Consider the following 8396-nt stretch of genomic DNA (forward strand, 5'->3'; position numbering starts at 1 on the left):
CTTTTCAGTGAAAAGACAGGCTTTGTCACTCTTCCTCCAATGAGCAAAGTTTCTTTCTTCATTTCCGGGCTTCTCTACATGTTTCCACCTGAAGAATGTCATTCGCACCACTCTTCACTGAGTTTTTCTGGTTAACTACCCCTCAAAGTCTGATCTCCCCTAAAATCTCATTTTCATTCCCACAGAGAACCCTTCCCTGACACATCCATCTGTCCATCTATGCTACAAATCCATGTAATGTAATATTTCCTCAAAATATCCATCATGATACTGACCATATTTGGCAATTATTTATTTGTGAATTTTTTCTGATATTTCTTACTCAGTGGACATGTCTCGTTGTCTGTTTTATTCACTGCTTTATCCCAAAACTTGGCAGATGTTCTGGTATGTAGTAGATTTTCCATAAATACTTATGAATAAATAGATTTCTAATTCTTTTTCTCATCTTACTCTGCCATATATCTCCAATCTAGTATCTGCAAATGAGAGAGAGAGAAAGAAAATAAGACAGAGAAAGGGGGAGGGAGAAAAAGAGAAAGAGATCTGAACAGTTGTCCAAACAACTTAAATGCTAGAGAATTTTTAGGTCACTGAAATTATACTGTATGATAGTGTAATGATATGCACATGACATCGAACACTTTTCAAAACCCATAGACTTCTACAACACAGAGTGAACCCTAACATAAACTATTGACTTCAGTTAATGATGATGTATTAATATTCATTCTTCAATTATAACACGTACTACAGTGAGGTAAGATGGTAGCAGAGGAAACTGGGGAGGGGGTAAGGACATGGGAGCTCTTTGTGCTCCTGCTCAGTTTTTCTGTAAACCTAAAACCAGTCTAAAAGTAATGCCTATTAATTCTTTAAATACTAGAGGGAGATAGATTGGCCCGAAAAATAGCTGTTTATGGCTCAGTTGGAGGGGAAAATCCTTCTCCCTCTGCATGTCTAATACTTACCACGGCTCTCATCTCCTTCCCAACTGGTTTTCCTGCCGATTTACCTGGGACTAATAAATGCAGCAGAATTTCAGGCATCTTTAAATTCACACTCAGGAGTCTTTTAGTGAAATGGATTTTGTTCCACAGATTATCTGAAATTCAGTTTTAAGGAATTCTGAGAGTATCTGTTTTTCCATAGAGTTAGGGTCATCACTTGCAGTGAGGTTGCCAAGTTAGGCTGGTTTGTAGGTGGGGAAGGAAAAAGAAAGAAAGAAGGAAAAGAAATGCCACTAATAATTCCAAATACCTGCTATGTGTCAAACCTGTCCACACCCGTGTATTTAGAACTTACCCAGCAGTATTTGGAGATAGTTAATATTAGTGGGTTTTTGTAGAGGAGGAAAGAGATTTAGAGAGATTGAAAATTTGCCCAGAGTCATATAAGGTGGAAATGACAGAGTAGTGTTTCAGAGAAGGCAGTGGAGGTGTTTAGACCGAGATAGGAAACAAAAGCAAACTACACTTACGTGTCCCGGATATTTGAAAACTAAACATTTATCGTTTCAGTACTGCTTATATTCAGACTACAGATTTTTGAATTCCCAGAGAACAGATTTTATAATTATTTGATATGAACACTTGAAGATTGACGTGAAAAAAATCATTGGTAAAGGTTTTCTATCCCAGCTGATATTTCTTTTCTCTTTACTTCTCTTCTTTCTGATAGTTGATAACAGTTAGCCACTATCGCACAATGAGTAATTCTCCCCGTCCATAAAATGCGCACCCTGAGTATCTCTTTCAGAGGCTCAATATCCAGCCCAGTATTACAAAAAAAACCCAGTCCAGACTTTGTGAGGTTGATTCTATGTGAGAAGATAAATCACAGATGACCAATATGCCAGTTTGTAAAACAGAAGCTCTTCCTCCAAACGATCATTCTTTCCCTGAATCGTTTTGGAGGGTCTTATGTAACGGATGCCAAGTGTAGATTATGTTTTTGAAATATGATACACTTTTCTGTTTGAATTTTCCTGTACTGACCTCCATTCAATCCTTTCAGAGGCATCCAAGTGCATATGGAAGTGGGGGTGGGATTGGCAGTTGGGAGGAGGTCAGGTTTAAATCGGTACAGCAGGAATGCTAAAATAAAGAGTATTCAGTTTCTGATATTCAGTGTAGGATCTTAGAGCAGCACAATAACTTTGAGAGAGGAAATAAATTTTCTAAATTCTTTAATGGTCATGAGCGTATTGGGATGAAACCAGTAAGAATCATGTCATAGACTTTCTTCCAAAGTGTAGAAAGGCCACCTCTTCCTGCTATATCTAAATGTAGAGAACGTGGTTAAGACATAGGACAGTGACTTTCATATACTTCGACCCAAACCCTCAGGTAGAAACGAATGTAATCTTATGACTTAGTATACAAAAAGAGATATAAAATGAATGTATAGCCATAGCTAAATATATGGAATTCCCCTACAGAGATTGCGAGAAAGAGAAGGGAGAGAGCTGTGCAGTAAATAAAATGGGTGATAATGTCAACTTTTCCTCTCTCTCCTCTAGGAACAACATTTTACAGGGAAGGGTATTTTCAAAACATCCAGAAAAAATCATCAGGGGAGTTCCAATAACAAAGAGGCTTTGGGGTTGGGACTCTCCCCGCCCTCTGCTCCTGCTTCCCCCCTCCCCCCTCCCTGTTTGATATGCCTAATGTGGAACACGTGCAGGCTGCTCAGCACCACCCTCATAGGATGGACGTCATAACAAGCCCAGTGGTACACCACAGTTAGAAAAAGGGAAGACCTGTGTCAGCTCTCCAGAGCTGTCTTTGGATCACATGTAGCGTGAAATGTAGCATTGTCATCCAGCAGGGACACATTATCAGAGATAAACTAATGGCCAGAGGGAGTATTGCTGAGGCTAAAGTGGGCCTCTGATAGAGGACTGCAAGGGAACTGCTGAGGTTGCAGTCACGTGACTAAGCTAGCAGCAGTGGCAGCCACTGAGATGGGATCAGGATGGCCATCAGGTTAATGTTGGGGATGGAGGGAGGCAGAGCATGAATTGTACTAAGAGCAGACATTAACATAACAGCAAGGGACAAAATTCATTATATCTAGAGGGTCACACTAACTGTGTTTTCTGATAGAAATCTAAAATAGAAAAGTAGGTAGGGTCTGCCTCTTACATACTTTCAAAATTCCCATGAGTACACTCCTTTAAGGGGATCTAATTGGCATCCAGAATGCTTGTAGCAAGAGAATCTGGGTAGTAAACTTTCTTTCCATTATAGAAAGGGAGTGAAATGAAAGCCCCGGGCCCCCAGAATACACTCAAAAAATTAATTACACTAAAATATTAATAATGATCATAGAAACAAAAATATAAGAGATTAAATGTCCATCAAAAGAGAAGTTATTGAATCAATCATAGTATGTCTAAAGAAAAAATACATTCATGCTATCAAAAAATAAAGATGTGTAAGAATCATTTATTCAATTTGTTCATCCAACAAATATTTATGGAGTGCTACTCTATGCAATGCATTATTAATGGAAAAGGCAAAGAATAAGGTATATTATATGACCTCATATGCAATTTAAAAATCAGGATACCTATATGAATATGTCAGGCTGTGCTTTCCATGGATTATCTCATGTAATAACCCAGACAACTTTACCATTATCCCTACTTTACAGATGAGATAGTTGAGGTATAAAGACATTAAATAATTAGTCCAGTGTTAATTAACTTGTCTCATGGAGAACAAAGGCAGAACTTAAATACAGACCCTGGAATTATAGAATGGGAAATTATAATAATTTAGTCTAATGTCATAAATAACCTATACTGTTTTGAGTTATTCAAAGAACATCTCACAGACATTCATTTGGATTTTCAGTGTTCTGGTATAATTCTATAGATGACCATTTTGAAACATTTGCTTTGTTCTCTTTAATAACAAGGGCATATTTTTTTCGGCATTTTAAAATAAGCAGTGCCCCAAAAAAGTATCAATTTCTAGATACAAGAAATAATTGTTACTTTGCAGGTAACTTTACTCACATTTTTCATGTAAAATCATTTGCTTAAAAAAACTGTGCTAATACGGAGCATCTGGGTGGCTCAGTTAGTTGAGTTTCCCATTCTTGGATTCAGCTCGGGTTCTGGCCTCGTGGTATGTGGGCTCTAGCCCCACATCAGGCTCTGTGCTCCGTGAGAGTCGGCTTGGATATTCTCTCCCTCTGCCCCTTCCCCTACTCTCTGCTTCTCTCTCTCTCTCTCTCAAATAAATAAGTAAATCTTTTTAAAAAAATGGTGCTAATATGATTTATAAATAAATATACTGCTCAGTCATAAAGAGTTAGCTAAACAACTTTCAGATAACAAAACCATTTTTACACAGCTACCATGTACTTTCTTTAAACAGTTTAACTGAGGTATGATTGATATTTTTAACTTCAATTATACTTTTGAAAAGGAGATATCAAATTTTATTTTAAACTAGTTTAATTTCGTTGTTTTGCTAAAAAAACAAAAAACAAAAAACAGTAGCTATCATGATACTTAGAGTAACTTGGAATCACATGTTTATTTTTTCCAGACCTAATTGTGTATGTTCTTAAGATAGTTCTATTCCTCCCTCTCTCTCTGCCTCTCTGCCTACTTGTGATCTCAGTCTGTCAAACAAATAAATAAAATCTTTTTAAAAAAAAGTTATTTCTATTACTTATTAACAATTATTATCAGAGTAACTACTTTATTCAGACATCTGTAAAAATGTTATGAGAAAAGCAACAGTTATCCCTAACTGTGGGCACTAGTATGTCTTGGGTCTTCTTGTCCCTTTATACACTCTCTCTTTCCAACAGCTGACCTATTTTCATGACAGTAACTGGTTTGATGCCTTTTCTCAGTCTGTAATATTTCTAACTTGTTTTTCACATAAATTACATTCCTATATCTGTAGCTACAGTGTAGGATTCAGAGGACAGAAAGTTTCTTCTGTATCATATTTTAACGTATCCCCAATGTCATTCGAGTCTAATACACAGCAAGAAATGAATAAATATTTCTTGAATAAATGAAGGTAACCTCTGAGTAAAAATTGCTTCTTCAATCATTAATTTAAAAACTATTTATGGCAGTGACTCTTAATTTCACAAAACAAACTGAGGGTTGCTGGGGGGAGGGGGGTTGAAAGAAGGGGGTGGGGTTATGGACATTGGGGAGGGTGTGTGCTATGGTGAGTGCTGTGAAGTGTGTAAACCTGGCGATTCACAGACCTGTACCCCTGGGGATAAAAATATATTATATGCTTATAAAAAATAAAATAATTTATGGCAACTGCTTTGTGCCAGGTTTTATGCTCGACACTAAAAGCACAGATATGGGTCATATGCTCTCTTTTCAGGGAGGAGCTCGAGATCAATTGGAGGAACTAAATGTGTAAACAAATAAATAAATCTAAGATCCTATTTTATATGCTAGGAAAGTGATTTGGGTTGAAAATAATTTAAAGAATTGTGTCAAATATAACTCAAAAATGTATGTCAAGAGTTTTCTTAAAATCTTATAGAAAGGACATTTGAAGGCTTTCCTTATTACACCTCACATGAGTTATACATACAGATATGAAAGAATAAGATAAATTTCATTATCAGAGACCCATCAGAAGCAGATGGAGGGGAAATGAGTCTCCCCAAGGAGATGGTGAGGGAGAGGTGGTGGCGTTGAAACTGATAGGGATGGTTGGCTGCCCAGCCTTAAGGAAGGAGTGGGCTAACATGGGCTTTGATCCAGGCAGAGGTAGCAATTGGCTTAGGAGAACTGGATCTGGGAGACCTGGAGAACCAGGTAATCAGGATCAGAGAAAATGAGGAAGGGGAGGCATTTCTAATTTCTTCTTGTCTCCATTTCTACATATCTGTTCTCTGCTTTTCTGAGCCTAAGTGTATTTCTCTCTCTTGCAATTCTTAATCTCAAATAGCTACAATATCTAAATGTAAGTATGCTTACATTCATTTGAAAAAAAAAATATATATATATATGTATATATATACACACACAATTATATTTCCCTGGTATTTCTATTATTTAAATGAGTAAAATGCATTATATATTGTTTTGTCCTTGAGAAAAATTCTCATTTTTTAAAAGATTTTATTTATTTATTTGACAGAGATGACAAGTAGGCAGAGAGGTAGGCAGAGAGACGAGGAAGTAGGCTCCCTGCTGAGCAGAGAGCCCGATGCGGGGCTCGACCCCAGGACCCTGAGATCACGACGTAAGCCAAAAGCAGACCCTTTAACCCACTGAGCCACCGAGGTGCCCCAAGTTCTCATTTTTTTAAACTTCTATGTAGTTCTTAAATATTTTTTTCTCAAATATCTACTTTTATTTCATTCTTTATTTTAAAACAAAAACAATTTTCACTCCTGATATCCACCAAGTTTAAATTAGGTGATGTAAAGTCAACTATGACATAATTTTCTTTCTAAATATGAGTATTTTAACTCTTGAGACTTAAAGTAGCATTTTCAGGTAAGCTATCAGGAGAACCCAATTATTCTCTGCCCACCTTTTCTTGTTTCTCTTAACCTGCAACAACTTAATCCTTGCCTTGAGTGATTACGCAATAATTATTTTGTGGGAGGCTAAAAAGATTGCCCGGGGCTCCTCTGCCTGCAAGTCTGGCCCTGATACTAACCTGGGCTGTAGGGTGAGGGAGGGGGTGAACTAAATCTGCTCTTGGTGATTCAGGGTTTAGTGTCAGATGTGTGAAACTGTATTTAAAGATAAGTGTTGGAGAGAGGTATCTCTGAACCCATCAAAAGCATGTAAAATATAGCTCGTCCTTTCCAGCAAATCAGAGAAGATGAAAGGTGTCCCAATAGTATTGAAGAGCATTTTCACTTTTAGAAGGATAGTTATCAGACCAGCATGTCTCCAAGCATCACTTCGTGCCTCGAACGGGTTAGAGTTACTGCTATCATTACCAGCTTTCTTCTTATTTTCCAATATCCCCTCCTATCAGGAACTTGAATCCATGTAGATTTCGATTTCTATGTCATATAAAATGGGGTGCATGGGTAATGATTTGAGAAATTATGTAGTGTTCAAAAATAAGAAATCCAGAGGTGCCTAGGGGGCTCTGTCAGTTAAGTGTCAGACTCTTGATTTCAGCTCAGGTCTCGATCTCAGCGTCATGAGTTCAAATCCCATAAAAAAAAATAGGAAATCCAGAAAATAAAGGCATCAAAGCAAAAAAAAAAAAAAAAAAAAAAAAAAAAAAAAAAAAAAAAAAAAATCACAGCTCTCTATACATAAACAGAAAGAATGCTCAATTAGAAAAAAATGGCAACTCTGACTGCTAAAGCTGGATTATTTCTAAAATACAAGAGTTATGTTAATGATTATGACAAGTAATTTAATTACATAGCATCACTGGGGTTTAGAAAAGCCAATATAAATTTTATTATAGAGAAATAAAAATATTTGGGATCCACATTACTTGGTGGAGGATATTCTCAAACAACTGTTTGGTGGTGGGGCTTTAGGGAACAGAACAGCAAAATGGTGGGAAGAAGATAAATAAGAGAAGTAAGGAAATTATAGACAAGTGGGTAAGAGATGAGACATATTTCAATAGAGCCAAAATAGGAAGATGGTGGAGAATGTGATAAAAGTTTATAACCCAAAGTTCACATGTTTTAAATAAAAGTGACTTTATTTGAATATATTTAGGATATCAACAAATTATTAAAAGAGCAACAAATACAGGTCACTTTTATCCTCCAACTCTCCTGAATTTCTAGACTTGGTTAAGTAGATGGTCTGGAACCAAACTTAATATTATCTATTTAAAGGACTCTAACTTAACATTAGGAGCTCCCAGACTCTATAATTAACATTCAGAAACTATTAGCATAACTAGTTCTCAATTGGTTTATAGGATTTGAATATCTACAACACTGTCTATACTGCTATGGTACTATAAATTTTTGTCTGGGACATAATTGCCTGACTCCCCCAAATTCTATCTTATAATTAAAGTATGGGTAAATTTTGTGTGGTGTCAATGAATAGAGTGAGCAAGGCCACGTTTGGAGTGAACATTTATTCACAATGAAAATCCACAACTAAAGTGAAAAATTACTTAGCTCCATGTAAGTATAAAATAGAAAAAAAATCACCTAAAAGGAGTGTAAAATTAAGTGATGACTAGAATACCAAGGCAGACAGAGAAAGAATAAAGCAAAAGCTTCATCTCAAAAGCCCAAGGGTTTTCTTTTTCCCATGTAAATTTGACTGTGTTTAAAGTTTTCAGCATCATAAGCATAAAAGGAATGGATGCAGATATTTTCAGTTTTTATCTACAACAGCTCAATTTAAAAGACATTGAATCATCTGGAGAGTTAAACTTTTCTAGGTGAAA

Source organism: Mustela lutreola, chromosome 13, assembly GCF_030435805.1.
Source record: "Mustela lutreola isolate mMusLut2 chromosome 13, mMusLut2.pri, whole genome shotgun sequence".
Taxonomy (NCBI): Eukaryota; Metazoa; Chordata; class Mammalia; order Carnivora; family Mustelidae; genus Mustela; species Mustela lutreola.